The 19,217-nt window shown below is 36.4% G+C and overlaps 1 protein-coding gene and 1 non-coding gene across 2 annotated transcripts in view; one reads left to right on the top strand and one right to left on the bottom strand.

The window, feature by feature from the left end:
• The window catches only part of HIVEP1 (HIVEP zinc finger 1), a 142,092-nt gene that overhangs the window by 18,452 nt on the left and 104,423 nt on the right, over positions 1-19,217 (top strand). The window lies entirely within an intron of this gene.
• On the bottom strand, positions 1,295-1,420 carry LOC129085832 (small nucleolar RNA SNORA28). The gene has a single exon (XR_008530766.1). It is a non-coding gene; the product is annotated as a small nucleolar RNA SNORA28 (small nucleolar RNA).

Here is a 19,217-nt window from a genome sequence, read left to right as displayed (position 1 = left end):
CAGTCTCAAGCAGAAATGCCATAGGCTTTGTGCTGTGCTGATCTTACTTGAAGGTCAGTAATTTTCACAAAGAAACACATCTCAGTTTGTGTATGGCTTTGATTGATTTCCAGAGTCCTGAACTGGATGTTTCTGAGTTTTGTCTAGCTTCTTAAGTTCTGTTTTACAGAGGTTTTTCAACATTTTTTTTGTCATTGCTACATTTTCTCTGCAGGTGTTCTGAGCGTCTCTGGGTGGCAGGCACCATCTTGGGCCTTGAAAACATCAAGTTGCATGATATATTTTGACAAGATTACTTAGGGCTGCTCATAGAAACCCATTATTTTGGTTGAAAATCTAGGTTACTGTTTAAAAGATACAAAACGAGATGATTGTGCTTTTAGCATATGTTGCAGCCATTCTTTATTTTAAACCCATACTACTCATACAACCATAAGTCCACTGATAACTTTTATATCTAAGCTTCTATCACTTAAAGTGTGGTTTAGTTGGGGGTGAGGAAAGCAAGGGCTTTGGAGTTTGGCTTTGTGGAATTGGAATTGAATCTTGATTCTCCGACTGACTAGATCTGTCATTTACAGAAGGTTATTTTATCCCTCTGAGCCTATGTTTCCTCACCTTAAATTGTGAATGATATCTACCTGATGACTTACTGTGAAGAGTAAATATAACATAGATACAGCATCTGGCATGTAGTAGGCATTCAGTCAATGCTAGTGTACCCACCCAACACACTGTGGTTGGGAATATAATTTGGTAACTTTTTCTTTATCAGATTCTCTACTTCTTGCTTTACCGAGTTTTACTTTTTTTTTTTTTCTTTTTAGAATAATGTTGGTACTTTATACAGTAATTGAAGCATATACTGTATTTTTGTCAGAGTACATTTTGGTTCAGTGCGCTTTCCAGATACCCAAATGTTCCCAATATTTCCTAGTGATAAAATCTGAATTTTATGTGCTTATAAGTGACAATGAAACATTTATGGCCACTTTATGATGAATGAGCTCATATTTACAGCAGATCCTAGAATAAAGTTGTTTTTGTTACAATGCTGATGAGTTGCTGTAGGGACTTAATTCCTGTTTATATCAATTAGCCTGTGATAACATTGGTTTGTTATTTATTCGAAACTGTTGATAACTTTAAGTGAGGATTTACTATGTATAAGATTATCTTATGGGGAGGCTTATGAAATGAAAGAAGATAGTTCATTATATCAGCAATTCAGGACATAATTAGAAGGGTCAAAACAAGGTCTCCTGTAGAGATACCTTTTTTTTTTTTTTTTAACACTCTTTAAGTCTGTACAATGGCATGTCTCAGAGAGGAGAGAGCACTGGAATAGGTTAGATTTTGTTGCTACAGCAAGCTCAAATTGTGTCAGACAGTTTTGATCATCTGCCACGGAGTGTTGCTTGCGATAGAGATAAAGACTTTTATAGGACATTTTTTTGGATCTTGCTCTACCAGAGCTCACTCTGTTCAGCCTTAGACACTGTCTCATGATATTTATTTATCAGCCTCATCCGAGGACATGTTTCCATTGATTTTCCTCCTCTCCTCTCCTCTCCCTCTCCCTCTCCCTCTCCCTCTCCTCTCTCCTCTCCCTCTCCCTCTCCCTCTCTTCTCCCTCTCTCTCTCCCTCTCCTCTCTCTCTCCTTTCCCTTTCCTTTCCCTATGAGAGGAAAGGAGGGAAACATTGTTTGGTTTCCTCCTGTATGTGCCCCAGCTAGGGATTGAACCCACAACCTAGATATGTGCCCAGATCGGGAATCGAATGCATGAAACAATGCTCCAACTGAGCCATGTGGCCAGGGCTGTCCTCTGATGCTGAAGTTAATATGGAGGAACTGTTAACTTTGGTTACTTCAGGTTTTAATGTTATTTTTGGTTTTAGAGAGGATATAATTAGACTATGGCACATCCTGATCCTCTTAATAACCATACTTTTATATGATTTGTAGAACTCAGAAGTTAACAATTTCTTCTATGGAACTTTAGCAAGTACTTTATGCCAGAATCGTTTATAATGCTTTTTATTAAATTTTTAAACATTAAATTTCTACACACTGCCTCTTCTTTTTGGAAGTCTTTAATTTCTCCTGAAGAAAGTGTTTGTTATGGATATTGTGTTTATCAAGAGTAATTCTTGAAAATAAAGTTCTTGATAGCTATTAATTTCACAATATTGACATTGCAGAATCTAGACATACAGGAAATCAGGATTCAGAGTTCCTTCATCATGCAGTGAAATCAGGAAGTTGCTGGTTACGTGGGTGATGAGATTATGCAGACATTTAATAGTCACCTGGCACTTGGAGTTGCAGCCCTGTGCTGTCTGGAATGGTGTCTCATTTAACAACTCACACATATCCTAATAAACATGATATGACCTAAGTTCCACAGTGAAATAATGGATTTTGTAAACATTAAATGGCCTTTTAGCATCTGCATTTGTTGCAAGAATGAAGTGTGGGGTTATATGAATGTTATTTCTATGAAAACACTGATACAAGTGTGTCTTTTGAGATGGGTCTATAGTATGTTTATAAAAATGGTTACTTTTTCCCCCTGAGGCTTTAAAAACCATATTTTTGGCAGTGGTACCTATGATAAATTTTTAAGGAGGTATTTATTAAATGAAGTAAGGTTTTAGACTTTTTATTTTGGGTAGATTGGATTTTTTTCTGTGTGCTCAGGAAAACCATGCAAGGCCTGATTTGAGTTCCATGGAGGATGCCAAAGTGACTCTGGCAGAAATGCCAGCCTCCAGGGCCCTGCAGTTCAATAGGAGTGGTAAGACAAGCTCCTGACCATAGCAAGTGCAAAGTGAGAAGTGCCGTGGGGCAACTAGAGCTGCCAGGAGAGACTGGGAAAGGACGTAGTGCTTCCTAGTTTGATGGGAAAGCTACTCCAAACCCCAAGCATCCTCTTTAATTTCTTTGAGTCCCCATTTTAGAGCATAAAATGTATACAGACACACATATATACATGTAATATTTCTGATTTCCTTTAATTATGGGAGCCTGAAAGAGAAGAAAGAGGAATTCAGTGGTGAGAGGCTTGGCCAAGGAGAGTAGCTTTGACATTTGGTGTGGTTTCTGCACTTGAGGATTAGGCCAGGCTCCATGTGGCATCTGACCTGACTCGTCACTGGAAACACCCTGTAACTGCAGGACCTCAACAGAAATATTCTAGAAAAACACACTAGTAAGCTCAGGCACTGGACGCATTTGATTTGGGAAAAATACCATTTGTGTGAATCAAGACCTTGCTACCAAATGTATGAAGAACTACTGACACCTCATGGATGTTGGTATTATTATTTTTAGCTATATAAAGCATGTAAGCCTATATAGCAGAGTCTGTCTGTGTATGAGTACATACGCTTCTATGGCCTTGATTCATATTGACCTGTGAGTTTAATCTGTAACAGAGAAAACTATTCATTATATTTCCAAGTTCTTTGAAAGATAAAGTTGGAGTGTGTCCAGTTGAACGGCTAAATTTTTCCAATAGTATTCATATTTGTTCTATAGAATTCTGCCAGTAGGACTTAGTGAAAGTGAAATTAAGGTAGCATTAAATCATTATCATTTTCAAGTTTATATACATTACTGTTTTAGGGAAAAAATTATCATGCTTTTCTTTTTTAATGCAATAATAAGAATAGTTCAGAGAAATGGAGTGTCAGGACCCAATGACAGGTAAATCTAAATGAATCTAATTATAGTGAAAAATTGCATATAGTTTATTTTATTTTTCATGTATTCTTTGTTTTATGGTCTTGTTTGAATTTCAGCAAAGTTGGTTGTTTCCAAAATCTATTTCTAATGTGAGTTCTATTTTTTAACATTTACAATTTTGGAATTATTCTTATACATACCTAAACACACACATAAACAAGGAAGTCTCATTTAAAAACAATGTTGGGCCCTGGCTGATGTGGCTCAGTTGCTTGGATGTTGTCCTGCGAAATGGAAGGTCAAGAGTTTGATTCCTAGTCAGGGCACATGTTGCCGTTTGGTTCCTGGTAGGACACGAACAAAAAGGTATCAATCAATGTTTCTTTCTCACATCCATGTTTCTCTCTGTCTTCCTCTTCCTCTCTTCACCTCTCTCAAAAAAAAAAAAAACCAACAAAAAAAAAAAAAGGAAAAAAAAAGTTGAAGACAATGTTGGGATTAACTGTGAGTAAGTGTTTGGGGGGTAAAATACTGAAATTTTTTACTCCTCAAATCAAACTACATTTTAAAGAGTAGGTATATAGAAAAATTAAAATATAGGAAGAAAAGTAGAAAATATACAAGAACATTCAGACCCCTGGAGAGATTACACCTCTGAGGTTTTGAGAATTAGAATACAGGTATAAAAATGTATCTCAGAGCTGAAAGACAAAGTTAATATTAAAAAGGTAGCTTATTCTAATATAAAAGAAATAATAGATAAAGGAAATTACAAATGATCAAATAATATGTTGAAAAATTACTGTCAGTAACAAAATGTAAAAATGGGAACACTGTGGAGATAATTTTTGTTTACCAATGCATTTGATACTTATTTTAAAACCCAATTCTCATGAGGTTGTGTGGAACAGATGTAGTCATTTGTTGTTGATGACATGGTGGAGCTTTATACCTGCGTATTAAATCCCTTTAAACAAACCTCTTTATCCAAATGCTTTATTTCTTGAAACTTATTCCAAAGAAATTATTAGAGGCGAAATGATATTGCCCAGAGATACGTATTTTAGTGTTATCTTTAATAGTAAAGTAGCGGAAGTGACTTGAATGCTCTTTAAATTAGAATAGTAAGTTGATCCACTATACCAACAGACTTTTAAAATGATAGTTTTTGAGATCCTGTGAAAGCACGAAAAATGATTGCTGAATGTAAAATATGGTGCAGTATAGAATACATTCTTACATGGTCTTTGTAGAAATGCCTTTGTTGGGGTGATGGCAATATGAAACCTTTAAATTATTTCAGACATTGATTGAGCGTTGTTAAGTGACTCTTCAGTTCAATTCATCAGGCTGTGTTCTGGGCACTGCACAGAGCCCAGGGATGCAAAGCTTCTTAGGTGATTCTATATGATGGTGCAGATGGACACTTAAACAGCTAACACCATTTTAAAAGAGTGGCTCTCCAGAGAAGATGTGTGAGCCGGGTCTTAGAGAGTGATTAGGTGTTGGCCAGATCACCTGGGAGGACCATCTGAGTAAAGTCAAGAGTGTGAATAAAGGCATGATGTGTGAGTTGTGGGGGATGTGGTTTATAAGCACCTTCTTATTCCCAGGGTGAATTCCCAGTGAGGAGCAGTGTCGGGTCACAGAGTGGGTGGGGTGGGTGTGTATGTCACTGGAAGGATGGAAAAAGACTGCCTCGTTTTCATCCCATCCAGCTTTTCTTCTTTCAGAGTACAGTATACATTATTTTTTCTGGTTGGTTGAGCTCCATTCTCATAGTTGTTGAACATACCTGGTTGTCTGGCTATTCATCAAACTCAAATGAAGTGCACAGAATCAAAACATACTTGTCTGTTTAAATTTCTTTGTGTATTTGCTATTATGGTCATTCATATATTGATTAGTGATGATTTTCTTGAGGCTGTATGTGAATCATTGGCAGAAATTAAATTTTCTGACTGCTGATACATGAAACTATAGTCCCTTCTGCATTTTTCTGTTGAGCTGTAGGTTATGGCTGAATTCTGAATGTACAGGATGGGATAAAGTAGATTTAAAGTAGTGAATATGTGAAACGGTTTATTCCTGTGTTATTATTTATTGGTTATCATATTATTTTCCATATGAACAACTGTAAGCCTACTTTTGCCCCACCCTGTATTTTTGGATAATATAGTTTTATGTGGTTGGAAAACAAGTTGTATTGTTGGATATTAAAGGAAAGTATTCTGTGTATGTAATAGGTTGTAGTAGTGTTTTTTTTAATTCTTCATCATAAAATCTAAATGATAAATTCTACCATTTATTGTTGCTTCTTTAAAGCATACTGTGTAGGAACAGTTAAGAACATGGTGTATCTCTTAAGACATTAATGTATGCAGAGTCCCTATGTTTTCATGTTTATCTATTGATGATTTAAGGCAAGTAACAGTAGTTAGTGCTATATTAGATATTATTTAATGTTTTCATAAAGAAGCATAGCTATCACAATTTCTCAGATGTATTTTTTAAATGTTTGAGGACTATATTTTGGTGTAATTGGTTTTCTTTTTTTTATCCTATGTGTTTTAGGCATTTAAAAGCACTCCTTGAAGAGGTCTATTGGTTTTACTAGATTGTAGACATATATAACATATGCAAAAAGTTAAGAACACCTCTCCCCCTGCCCCATCCCTCAAACCACAAAGCCAGGAAAGGAACAGACCAGGATGAACTTTAGAAATGAACAAATAGAATTTTGAATGTTACTCTGCCTGTGAGCTCTGTGGATGAAGAATTTAACTTCTGAGCTTCTTTGTCTGTGTTATAAAATGACTGTGATACGTCCATCACTGGTTTGTGATGAGGATTAAAACAGATGCTCTGTTTAATGTACTTAGCAGGGTAACTCGCATATAGAATAAATGTTGTTATCCCTGGGTCTTAACTCTTACCAGAAACTAGCTGTGTGCCCTTGGGCAAATTATTTATCATTTCTTGCTCTTCGTCATGTATTTATCTGAACTAAAAGGATCTAGACTTGTTTATTCCTATTTCAATTAAAAAAAATTCTGAGATTATTTTGAAAATAAGCTCAGGGTTGTACCATGGCTGAGTGGCTCAGTTGGTTGAAGTGCCACCCCGTGCACCAAAGGGTTGTGGATTTGACTGCCGGTCAGAGCACATACCTCAGTTGTGAGTTTAATTCCAGGTTGGGGTGCGTATGGGAGGCAACTGACTGATGATTCTCTCTCACATCGATGTTTTCTCTCTCTCTTCCCCTCCTCCCCCCTTCAAATCAATAAAAATATCCTCAGGTGAGGATTGAGAGAAAGAAAAAGGAAAATTAAGGTTTTCTTTTTCAGATTGTAATGCTCAGTCAGGTGTGCTGAGGGAGCAGTGATGGGCTTGTCCTCATGCAGCCACTGCAGAACAGAGGGAGGCGCAGACCTCCATTTTGTTGATTAAAGACATACAAATATCGACAGGCATTGTCCTTTGTTTCTACGACATCTAGTTTTTCTTTACTAGTTTTCTTTCATTAAATGTTTGCCAGTCACCTTCAGTAGAAACTATACCTGTTGTCTCAAATACCAGCAAGACCCATATGGAAGCTACCCTGGTAAACAAGCCTCTTTGGGTTGGCTTGTAGGAACACTGCTTCAATTCTAATAACAATATCCTTGAATTTGTCTGCCTCTTATTTTCACTTCCAGTATCTCTTTAAATATCATTTGATCCATTGGCTCCAGGTTGGTAAGAAGGCCACAGGATTGGTTGATTGAGGATGGGAGGCTTATAATAAAGTGGAAATTTGTGATTGCGCAGAATAGAAGTACACTCTTAACTCAGAGAAGTAATTCATTGGAAGGATATTGGATGGCTGGCATAATGGCCAACACAGGTGTACATCTGTTTTTAAGACAGGTAGGAAGCTATGTGTGCAGCCATGTGAGGTCATGGCAAGGAACACTCCTGGATCTTGGGCAGCATACGGTGGGAGCACCAACCCTTCAAGTGCCCTTCTGCGATACAGTGTGCATGAGCACGCAGTGACTCTGTGGCCAGATGTCAGAGAGGGCCAGCATCTAGCCTTGGGGCCCTGGAGAGAGGAAAGAGGCCTGGCTGCCCACCAGGACTCACTCAGTGGTGGGTTTTCCAACTGTGGACTAAGGATTCAGATTCTGGGAAGCTAAGAGGAAGTACAAACAAACAGAAAGATGACTGTTCTATTGCTGGATCCAGGAGTTGCTGAAAGTACTTATTATTTGTTTGTTTGGGAATGCACCTGCTGTGAGTATGCATTCATGTGCCTGCTTCTGGAGAGGAGGGGGCCCAGGCCTTTCATCAGGGTCCTCAAAGGGTTTTTGATCCAAGGAGACCTAAGAAATGCTCTGTAATAAAGAGATTTAACTGTGTTTGAATCTTTGCTTTTCCACCAGGTGGTGCAAATCTTTTATGATGTTCACAGAAAGATAATCCTCTTAAAAGATAAGAAATGTTTAAAATAAAATCACTTTTTCTCTTAAGAATTCAGTTATACCACAGAGGACAGGATCATTGATCTTATTCTTGCCTTATTTGTCTCTAATAAAGAAATAATTTGGACTTATGTAACTTGTTAAATGCTGACTGTTGATTTAAATTATCCATAGATTTTTGAGATTATACCATGGTATTTTGTTTTGTTCTTTTTAGAAGGAAGCGATGACACCTGGGAAAAGGGGGTATTGATATGCTTAATATACTGATTGTTTCATGTTCTCTATGATGCAAGAAGCATTCAGTTTTTATAACTTTTTGCTCCATACAGAAAACTTATGTGAATTGGATTTTTGAATTTTTGAAGATAAAAGTGCATTGTAGCAGATGTGTCAGACATTTTAACTTCCTCGTAATGTGGCCCAAGTGACAAGTGGGATTATAATCAGAGAAGACTGCTGAATGGAACAGGCCCCCTTGACTATATTTTTCATGCGTGTGAGGTAGTAAAATACAGCTTTGAGGCCTTGTAAGCAAAGTATAAATATTTCATTGCCAGGAATAAAGGCAAAGAAAAGTGAATTTTGAGTTTGGAGATGTTTAGAATTGTCTTAGAAACTTAGAAGTTTTTAAATTTGGACATATTTTGAATATTTTGGAGAAAAATGTTTGAATACACTTGCTAAATTTAAATATTCACACTATTAGCAGCAGAGTTGCTCAACATATATATTGTTAGATTTGTTTTTAACAATTCAGAGGTAGTTTAACATTTGAATTTGATTATTTAATAGTTTGAGTGCTTATACCAGTGGTTAACTGATAACAGTTTTAATTTATACTAACAACATTTAAACTATTCCAAGCCAAATAGATAGCCTGAGGATTCATGCTGTGTGTCTAGAGTTTAGCTGAGAACTTATTAAATTAGATCTTTTTTAAACTACTTGTAGCTCTTTAGGTATGAACTAGATTAGTGTATTGAAAACTTTTTTCATTATTCCACTCAAGAGAAATTAAATTAACCATTAATTAATTTAAAATTAATTTTCTGCCTAATGAGAAGAATAAAATACTAAGGGATAAGATTGTGTTGAGTAGGGCTAAGATTTCAAAGGCCACATGGTAATAGCTAAGGTATTTTTTGTTCACTCAAGAACCAGTTTTCTCCTCCTTTGAGCCAGTATCGCTTAGTAGAGAAAGCACGATCTAAGCTATGTTGTACTTACGGCCATTTCTTTATTTGTGGCATGTCTGTAATCAAAGTCAGTGTATGTGCTTTGTTTCCAGAGGCATTGCAACTGAGTCGCCTAGATGGTGCATTTGTTTTAAGGATTAGAAATTGAATGTGCTTTTCAATTGCACCTTGCTGATTGACCTTCAACCCGCAGGATGAGATTGAGGGTACTAGATTCCCTGCCTCACAACGAATGCTGCCCTTAACAGTCTAATTTTTGGAGAAATTTTCTCAGGTTAGATAGAAATGAATGAATTCCTTTATTTTCATACATTTCCCTGTACCTTCTTTGAACTTGTGTTTAGAAAGAGAACGAAAGCAGATTGTATTTTTATCTATTTTGTGATAAAATTTCTATTTTATTGAAGAATACATCATGTAAACAATTGAAAGGTAAAAATACTTGCAGTTGTACAAAAAAGAGTAGAATATTGAAGGTGAATTATGTAGTTCAGTTTTCTTAGTTTGTATATAAGAAACACAACTCTAGCCAAACACTTAGAAAACATCCAACTGCTAGATACAAGAGGAGGAGTATCTCAGATCTAGATATTTGGACCTGAAAAGGGTAGTAGAGTAGGATAACCTTCTTTAGAGCCAGAAAAGGAAGTCTGATTTTATTCATTCAGAGAAAAGTTTTGATTGATTGGGCAGTGATCAGTAGATCGATCTGTCTGGTTTCCCCTCTTTCAGTTGTTATGAGCTTACTGTATTTCCTACATCTTACTGTTTTTAGGAATAAATACACAGAGAGAGAGTTTTGCTAATTTTTTGACCAGACTGGATGGGATATTATATACATTACACTCTAGCTTGCTTTTTTCTATTCAGTAGTTTGATGTGGATGCCCTTCAGTTCATGCCATACAGATATTAATTCATAGTTTAATTAGTTATATAACCTAAAATACTAATTTGCCTAATTCTGTTGGTTTTGATGGAAAAAATAAACTGATTTTGTTTTTTTGTCATTACAAACTACTGCAGTAAGTATCCTTGTTATGTACATTTTATTTACTGATTTTTTTGTGCTTTTATTCCTGTAGGATAGATTCCCCAAATTGGAATTACTAAGCGAAAGCACATCCACAGTTTTAGATTTTAGTAGACACTGCTAGATTTCTGGATGAAAAATTTGTAGCAGCACCTCTTTTACCTTTTTCTCTTTATCCTCACTATCACTGGATTTCATTTATAGCTAAGGATAAAGGTAAAAAATGGTGACTTGTTAACATGTTTATTAGTTATTTCCCTTTCATTCTCTGTATTACCTCTTCCTATCCTTTACTCACTTTCTCTTAGATTGGTCCTTTTTTAACTGGTAGTGTATTTTTATTTCAGTGGCATATAAAATAATGGTTTAATGATCGATGGCTTTACATTAGTATAATGTGATATTTCTTGTATTTAGACCTTTATTTATACTTCTTTTTGTACATAGTGTGAGGTAAGTAATCTGTTTTTTTCTAGAAATAAAGTCGGTCTGCCAGGATTGTATATTGAATGAAGAATCTTTTTTCTCACAGTTATCGTATAGTAACTTCCCATATATATTTTGGGCCCCTTGCCTGGTCTACTAATTTCTTTATTCTTGAGCTAATACCACACTATTTTTGTAACAGTAGCTTTTTTTGTGAGTTTTAAATTCCAAAAGAGTAAATTAGGCTTCATTGCCCTTTTTAAGAAAACAAATAACATTTCTTAATATTTGCTTTAAATAGCCTAAATTTTTATTCTAATGTCTATTTTTACCTATTCTCTTTCCTTGAAAAAAGGGTTAATTAGCTAGGCCTTTCCTGTGATATCTGCATGCCTGTGAGTGCTCCGATGACAGTGTTTCCCGTTTGACTGGATTTGATTATAGTTTGGGAGACGTTTACTTCGGTATCAAGCATGGAAGAGATTCCTGTTGAATCAGACACCAGTATTTTCTTGCTGGATTATTGTAGCATTCCTAGAACTTTTAGTTAGAGACTGTTCTAGGCTTTGTGGGATTTCTGACAGATCTGATGTCTTTCCTCTAAATGTCAGTGGCACTTCAAACAGTATGACAAACAAAAATTCCCACGGTTTTGTCTCAGAGTAATCTGAGGGGTGGATCTTAGGGGGTGGTAGAGGAGTATGGGTAATTGCTGAAGGTGGATGAGAACGAGAATACACTTACACCACTTTCTCTATTTTTATATCTATTTGGGATTTTACATGATTAAAAGGGTGTGTGTGTGTGTGTGTGTGTAATGCCTCACACATGCAAATGATGCATTCTGTGGTTCTGTGGGGTAGGCCAGCCCCTGTTGAGACCACTAATTTAACACTCTACATGGTAGCCAGGGACAATGGGTTTCTGACTTTATGAATAAGAATTATAAATGAATTTGCCCTTCCCAAAGAACATTGTTATAATGAATAATTGGAATCTGTATTAATATTTTGCTATTTGGAGGGCAAATTTGTGGACTTTTTAAATGACTTGGTCAGTACACCAACCAATATGTATATTTTTTTCAAATAGAAAATATTTTTTCATTTTTAAATAAAAATAAATTTCAGTTGAACTTTAAAACTGCAGCTTTTTAATTAGGGATTAAGGGCAGGCACCAGATTATACCTCTGGAAGCTTTAGGGCCCATTCCACCCCATCTAGCCCCTGCCCTGTCTCATTACCTCATTAGCTCCCCCTAACCGCATGTCTCTGATCACATCCCTGTGCTTGCCATGCAGGTACAGTTTGTAGTTACATGTCTCAGCAGCTTCCTCCTTCCTTCCCAAATAGACTGAGCCTGTATCCTTCCTAGACAGTGATTCTGGAGTCTCCACTGTGATGCTTACCTGTAATTGTCTATACAGCTAAGTTGAATTTGCCTTGTGAGAAAGTTGATGCTTACTTTCTGGCTATAAGCTTTCTGTGACTATTTAGCTCAGTTTTTGAGAACACTAGACTAATGAAACCACCAGGATGGTGAAACATTGTGTGGATCTTGGCTTTCTTTTAGGACATTCATCTCTCTTCCTAACCCTGGTCATCTACTGGGCATTTTTATGCATACTGTTGCTCAGAAGTCAGATTGGGTGAACATGTATGTGGATGCAAATGAATCCCTCAGGCAGACAGCTCAGCCCCTGGTCCATGGAAGGTCCCAATAATTGCTTGGTAGATAGAGGAGCAGGGCAGCTTTGCTCCATGGTAGAATTGGCTCCTGGCGTGTTAGATTAATCTGAAAGAAAGGAGGGTCTCTTTGGCATGTTAAGGGAGGTTTATTTGGTTTGTATACTTTAACATGTCATGAGTTAGGCACCATTTTTCAAGGTGCTGCCACATTGGAAAGGTGGCCCAGGGCTTCTGTGCTACCAACTCCCAAAGACTGTGCGAATGGGTCCCTTGGGATTGTGCAACAGGTACAGCCTTGTGCTAGCAGTTGTTTCTATCAGTAAACTCAGGGTGAGATAATGCTTGCTAATGAAACCTACCCATGTATGTGAAGAGACCAATGTTAGTCATGATTGACCTACCTAGTCTCGGAGGGTATGTTAGCAGTGGTATTCATAGTGTATAAACACCTATTTATAACAGATCTCAAACTCATTTATTATCAATTAAAAATGCATTATAATTTTAATAGTGCATGCCTGTTAAATGCTTTCTGTAACATCTGTAGTGGTGCAAACATGCCTAATAAAAACTTGATTATAACATATACAAATATCAGAAAGCCATGCTTTACAATGGTTTTTCTAAATTCTGCCAATTTGAAACCCAGTAGTTAATTTTTATTTTTAATACTTGAAATTTCTTTTTATAAATGAACGTGATTTTCAAAAGAACATAAGTCTCTTTTGTGAAATGTTGACCAAAGAGATGAAATACATGTAACTTAAATTACCCAGATTTCTCCAGGAGGATTTTCAATGATTTAAGTGATACAGAAACTAGAAAAATTTTACCTTGTTTGTCTTGAGTCTCTGAACTACCTTTGTGGATTTTTATGGACTTTCAGGTTCTGTTCAACAGTTTTTAAAATATATTTGCAACCACTTTGATATTCTAAACTTGAGTAGTAGTTTCAAAAGTAACCATATGATAATATTTTGTATGTGTTACTAAAGGATAATGGCCAACGTATTTTGAGTTCTTACTATATATTTGTGGATGTGTCCTAATGTCATTACTGCATTTAATCCTTAAAAAAAACAAACAAACAAACCCCAAAACCAGAAGCATGTACAGAAGCATATGTGAGCAAGGAGTCCGAAGCTCCACAGGAATTGAATGGCAGAGACGAGACTGGACATAGAATTCTGGTGTGTCTTACCCAAAGTCTTGTCTCATCTTACTGCTGCCACATTTTTAAGTTCGTAAAAGGCTATTCAGATACTTCTCACCGTAGTTTATAAATGACATAAAAATGACATTTATTTATTTTTAAATATTTATTTATTTTTAGAGAGAGGGGAAGGGAAGGAGAAAGAGGTAGAGAAATATCAGTGTGTGGTTGCCTCTTGTGCACTTCCCACTGGGGACCTGGCCCGCAATCCAGGCACGTGCCCTGACTGGGAATCAAACTGGCGACCCTTTGGTTTTCAGGCCAGCACTCAATCCACTGAGCCACACCAGCGAAGGCAAATGACATCATGTATAAATAACATAATTTTGAATACCCGTGATATATGTGTAAGTGTTAAAAGTTTTAAGTTTGGGACATGCTCTTGTAAAGTATAACTCATGTACAGTAATGTACCAGGACACAAAGAAACTGCAGTTTTAAGTGACTAAGAAGCACTCTGCCAAAATCATTGTTAAAGGAATCAGGAAGCTGAACAGTTGGCCAGCTGGTGAAACAGTGTATTTAGAGGGAATGCTTGGGACAGAGAAGAGGGAGCATTGTGTTGAGTGCTCACTTTATATCAGGTACTGTGCTAGACACTGTCCCATGTGTTGCCACATCTTAATGCTCACAGTACAGGGAGACAGGCTCATCCCAGCCCCCTGCAGCTTAGGTAACGCGTCCCAGATCACTCAGCCATTGGGGAAGAATTGTTACAGATTCAGGTCATCCTCTCACAGACACATCCTTTTTTTGCTACCTCATAGTAGATTGCTATTGTACCGTTTGGCCTTTCCCTCACTCAGCTTTTGAGGTGGTGGTGTATGAAGATGTTATTTCCTTTTGTTTTCATCCTTACGTTTATGAAGCTTTAGGGCATTCCATACTGGCCACCTTAAGTAGCAAACATTTTAACTTACTGCTTTCTCCACTGTAAGAAGTGTGACCTTCAATCAGGAAAACCCTTGAATTTTCTCAATAAGCCATCCAGGAATGATTTTCAGACCTCCGTTTTGGGTGCACTGCACTCTTTTATTCAGAACAGTGCTTCCTTGCTTTTTAAAATTGGAGGACTTGAGCAGTTGGCATGGTCTTGGGATATAGCTAGAGAGCCTCTGAGTTTATAAGTGAACTCTATGTTCGACTCTTCATGTTCACCTTTAGGGAACATGATATATCTGGAACCTCCTTAACAGCTTTTTTGCCCATGAATTTTAAAGGCTTTTTCAAGGTTTTCAATTCATTTGTTCCCCTTAAAAAGTCGCCAGTTCTAGGTACATTGGGGTCTCCTGGTGGGAGCAGGTGGGCCATGCAGAGCATATGCCTGGCCATGAAAAGGCACCTCCATACTGTTTGAAAACAGCATATTACAGAGTCTCGAGTCTAAATTTTTCTACTCATTCGAATAAGGGAATGAAATTTTGCTTTAATAAAGCATTATGATAATTTTCTGAGTTCTGTCACCCAGAAGTGAAATGATCATTTAGTATTCAGAAGAGATGGCTTATGTTTTTAATACTCCATCTTGTACAGACATCCTTGCTGTTCCATCTGAAAATGCTCACTATCCTTCCCAAAATTCTTACCATTTCATTGTATTTTTAATTGAATTTATTGAGGTGACTGTGGTTAATAAAACCATACAGGTTTCAAGAGTACAACTTAGTAGCATCTGCACACTGCATCTTGCACTCATTGCCCCAAGCAAAGTCTCTTTCCATCCCCACTTGTACCCCCCTTGCCTCTTCCCACACCTTTTTTCCTTTGGCTATTACCGCACTGTTGTCCAGGTGTATGTGTCTGTCATATATACATTTCTTGTTTAATCCCTTCAACTTTTTTCACCCAACTCCCCAAAATTCCTCCTGTCTGACTGCTGTCAGTCTATTATGTGTATCTATACTTACGTTTCTATTATTTTTGTTCAGTTATTTCATTAGATCTCATATAAGTGAGATCATATGGTATTTGCCTTTCTCTTACTGGCATATGTCATTTAAAATAATCTACAGGCCCATACATGATATTGTAAAAGGTAAGATTTCTCCCCCTCCCCCCTTTCTTCTTTCTTCCTTTTTTTTTTTTTTTTTTTACGGCCAAGTAGTATTCCATTGTGTAAATGTATCATGGCATTTTTATCTACTCATCTCCTGATAGGCACTTGAGCTGTTTCCAGATCTTGGTTATTGTAAATAATACTTCAGTGATTATAGGGAGTGCATATAGTCTTTTGAATTAGTGTTTTAAGTTTCTTTTGATACAGTCCCAGGAGTGGGATTGCTGGGTCAAAAGGCAGTTTCATTTTTAATTTTTTGAGGAAACTCCATACCGTTTTCCACTGTGGCTGCACCAGTCTGCATTCCAACCAACAGTGCACGAGGGTTCCCTTTTCTCCATGTCCTTGCCAGTGCTTGTTTGTTGATTTATTGATGATGCCCATTTGACTGGCATGAGGTGATAGCTCTGTTAAAATCTTTATGGTTTTTAATTTGCATTTTTCTGATGATTAGTGATGTTGAACACCTTTTCATATGTCTGTTGGCTCTCAGTATGTTCCTTTTCGAGAAGTGTCTATTCAGGGCCTTTGCCCTTTTTTTAACTGGGTTGTTTGTCTTCTTGGTGTTGATTTGTATACACTTGATTTATTTTTGAAATTAACCCCTTATCAGATATATCATTGCTGAGTATGTTCTTTCAGTCAGTGGATTGCCTTTTTCATTTTGTTAATGGTTTCCTTTGCTGCACAAAATCTTTTTATTTTGATGTAGTCCCATTTGTTTATTCTTTCCTTTGTTTCCCTTGCCCAAGGAGATATATCGTCAAAAATACTGCTGTAAGAGATGTCTGAGATTTTACTGCCTGTTTTCTTCTAGGACTTTTTTGGCTTCTGATTTGCACGTCTTTTATCCATTTTGAATTTGTTCTTGTGTATGGTGTAAGTTAGTGGTCTAGTTTACTTTTTTTTTTGCACGTACCTGTCCAGTTTTTCCAACACCATTTATCGAAGAAGCTGGCTTCACTCGTACATTGTATGTTTTTTGCCCCCTTTTTTCAAATATTAATTGACTATAAAGGTGTGGGTTTATTTATAGGCTCTCTATTCTGCTCCATTGATATCTATGTCTGTTTCTACAGCAATACCAGGTTGTTTTGATCACAGTGCCTTACAAGGCACTGTGTATAGTTTGATAGCAGGAATTGTGATCCCTCCTACTCTGTTCTTTTTTCTCAAGATTGCTGAGGCTATTTGGGGTCTTTTGTGGTTCAATATAAATTTGTGGAATATTTGTTTTAGATCTGTGAAATATGCCATTGTTATTTTTTTCATAGGAACTGTGTTGAATCTGTAGGTTGCTTTAGGCACTGTGGACATTTTAATGATGTTAATTCTTCTAGTCCATGAACAGCATGTTTTCACCTATTTGTGTCTTCCTCAGTTTCCTTCTTCACTATCCTATAATTTTCCAAGTACAGTTCTCTTACCTCATTAGTTAAATTTATTCCTAGGTACCTTATTATTATTATTATTATTATTATTATTGCTGCAATAGTAAATGGGATTGTTTTCTTAATTTCTCTTTCTGATGGTGGTATTTCCACAGATTTCTGAATATTTGTATACTGATACTTGGGCAAATTTATCAGTTCTAGTAGTTTTTTGGTGGAGTCTTTAGGGTTTTCTAATGTACACTGTTATGTCTTCTGCAAATAATGACAGTTTTACTTGCACTTTTCCAATTTGGTTGCCTTTTATGTCTTCTTTTTGCCTGATTGATGTGGCTAGAACTTCCCTTATTATGTTGAATGAGTATTGAAAGTGGACATACTTTTATTGTTTCTGATCTTTTGTCTGTTGAGTATGGTGTTGGCTGTGGGTTTGTCACCTATGGCCTTTATTGTGTTGAGGTAAGATCCTTGTATTCCCACTTTGCTGAGAGTTTTCATCATAAATAGGTGTTGGATTTTATTGAATGCCTTTTTTTGCACCTATTGATATGATCATGAGATTTTTATCCTTCATTTTGTTTATGTGATCTATTACATTTATTGATTTGCCAATTTTATACCAGCCATGCATCCCTGGGATAAATCCTACTTGATCACAGTGTGTGATCTTTTTAATGTATTGCTACATTCAGTTTGCTAATATTTTGTTGAGGATTTTTAAATGTATGTTCATGAGGAATAGTGGCCTGTAATTTTTTTCTTTGTTAATGTCTTTATGTGATTTTGGAATTAGGATAATGCTGGCCTTGTAAAATGAGCTTGGAAGTCTTCCCTCCCTTTGGATTTTTGGAATAGTTTGGGAAGGATAGGTGTTAATTTTTAATGGAAAGTTTGGTATAATTTTCCTGTAAAGCCATCCAGTCCAGGACTTCTGTTTTGGAAGAGTATGTGTTTCAAGGAATTTTCTTAGTTTCACCCAGGTTTTCTAATTTGTTGACATATAGTTGTTCATAGCATTTTCTTACAACCCTTTGTATGTTTGTGGTTTCAATTGTTCTCCTCTCTCATTTCTGATTTTGTTTATTTGGGTCCTCTCTCTTTTTTCCTGGAAGAGTTTGGTTAAAGGTTTTTTGACCTTGTTTATCTTTTTAAAGAATAAGCTCTTGGTTTCATTGATCTTTTGTATTTTTAGTCTCTGTGTCATTTATTTTCTCTCTAAGCTTTATTGTTTCCTTCCTTCTACTTACTCTGGGCTTTGTTGTTCTTTTTCTAGTTGTTTAGATAGAGGGTTAGATTGTTTAATTGAGATTTTTGTTGCTTCTTGAGGTAGGTCTCTAATGCTATGAATTTCCCTCTTAGGACTATTTTTGCTGTGTCCCATAGATTTAGGATTGTTCTGTGTTCATTTTCATTTGTCTGCAGATAGCTTGTGATTTCTTCTTTGATCTCGTTGTTAACCCATTCATTATTTAATGACATGTTATTTAGCCTCCATGTGTTTGAGTGTTTTTCAGTTTTTTTCTTGTGATTGATTTCTAGTTTTATCCATTATGGTCAGAGAAGATGCTTGATATGATTTCAGTCTTCTTAAATTTATTGAGACCTATTTTGTGTACTAACATGTGGTCTGTCCTAGAAAATATTCCATGTGCTCTTGAGAAGACTGTATATTCTGCTGCCTTGGGGCGAAATGTTCTGAATATATCAATTAAATCCATTTGTTCTAGTGTGTCATTTAAAGCTGCTGATTTTCTGTCTGGAAGATTTATCCTTTGATGTCAGCATGGTGTTAAAGTTCCTTACTAGGACTATATTACTGGCAGTCTCTTCCTTTATGTGGATTAGGATTTGTTTCACATATTTAGGTGTTCCAGTGTTGGGTGTATAAATGTTTACAGTGTTTATGTTCTCTTGTTAGATTGTTCCCTTTATCATTATGTAGTGTCCTTTTTCTTTTTTATAGCCTTTGTTTTAAAGTATATTTTGTGTAAGGTAAGTATTGCCACCCAGCTTTTATTTTTTGTTTTTTTGTTTCCATTTGCAAGGGATATTTTTTCCA

Source organism: Pteronotus mesoamericanus, unplaced genomic scaffold (assembly GCF_021234165.1).
Source record: "Pteronotus mesoamericanus isolate MK-2021 breed Mesoamerican mustached bat unplaced genomic scaffold, CSHL_Meso_final scaffold_31, whole genome shotgun sequence".
Classification (NCBI taxonomy): Eukaryota; Metazoa; Chordata; class Mammalia; order Chiroptera; family Mormoopidae; genus Pteronotus; species Pteronotus mesoamericanus.
The sequence above is the reverse complement of the archived record's forward strand: the minus strand, read 5'-3'. Positions and strand labels throughout refer to the sequence as shown.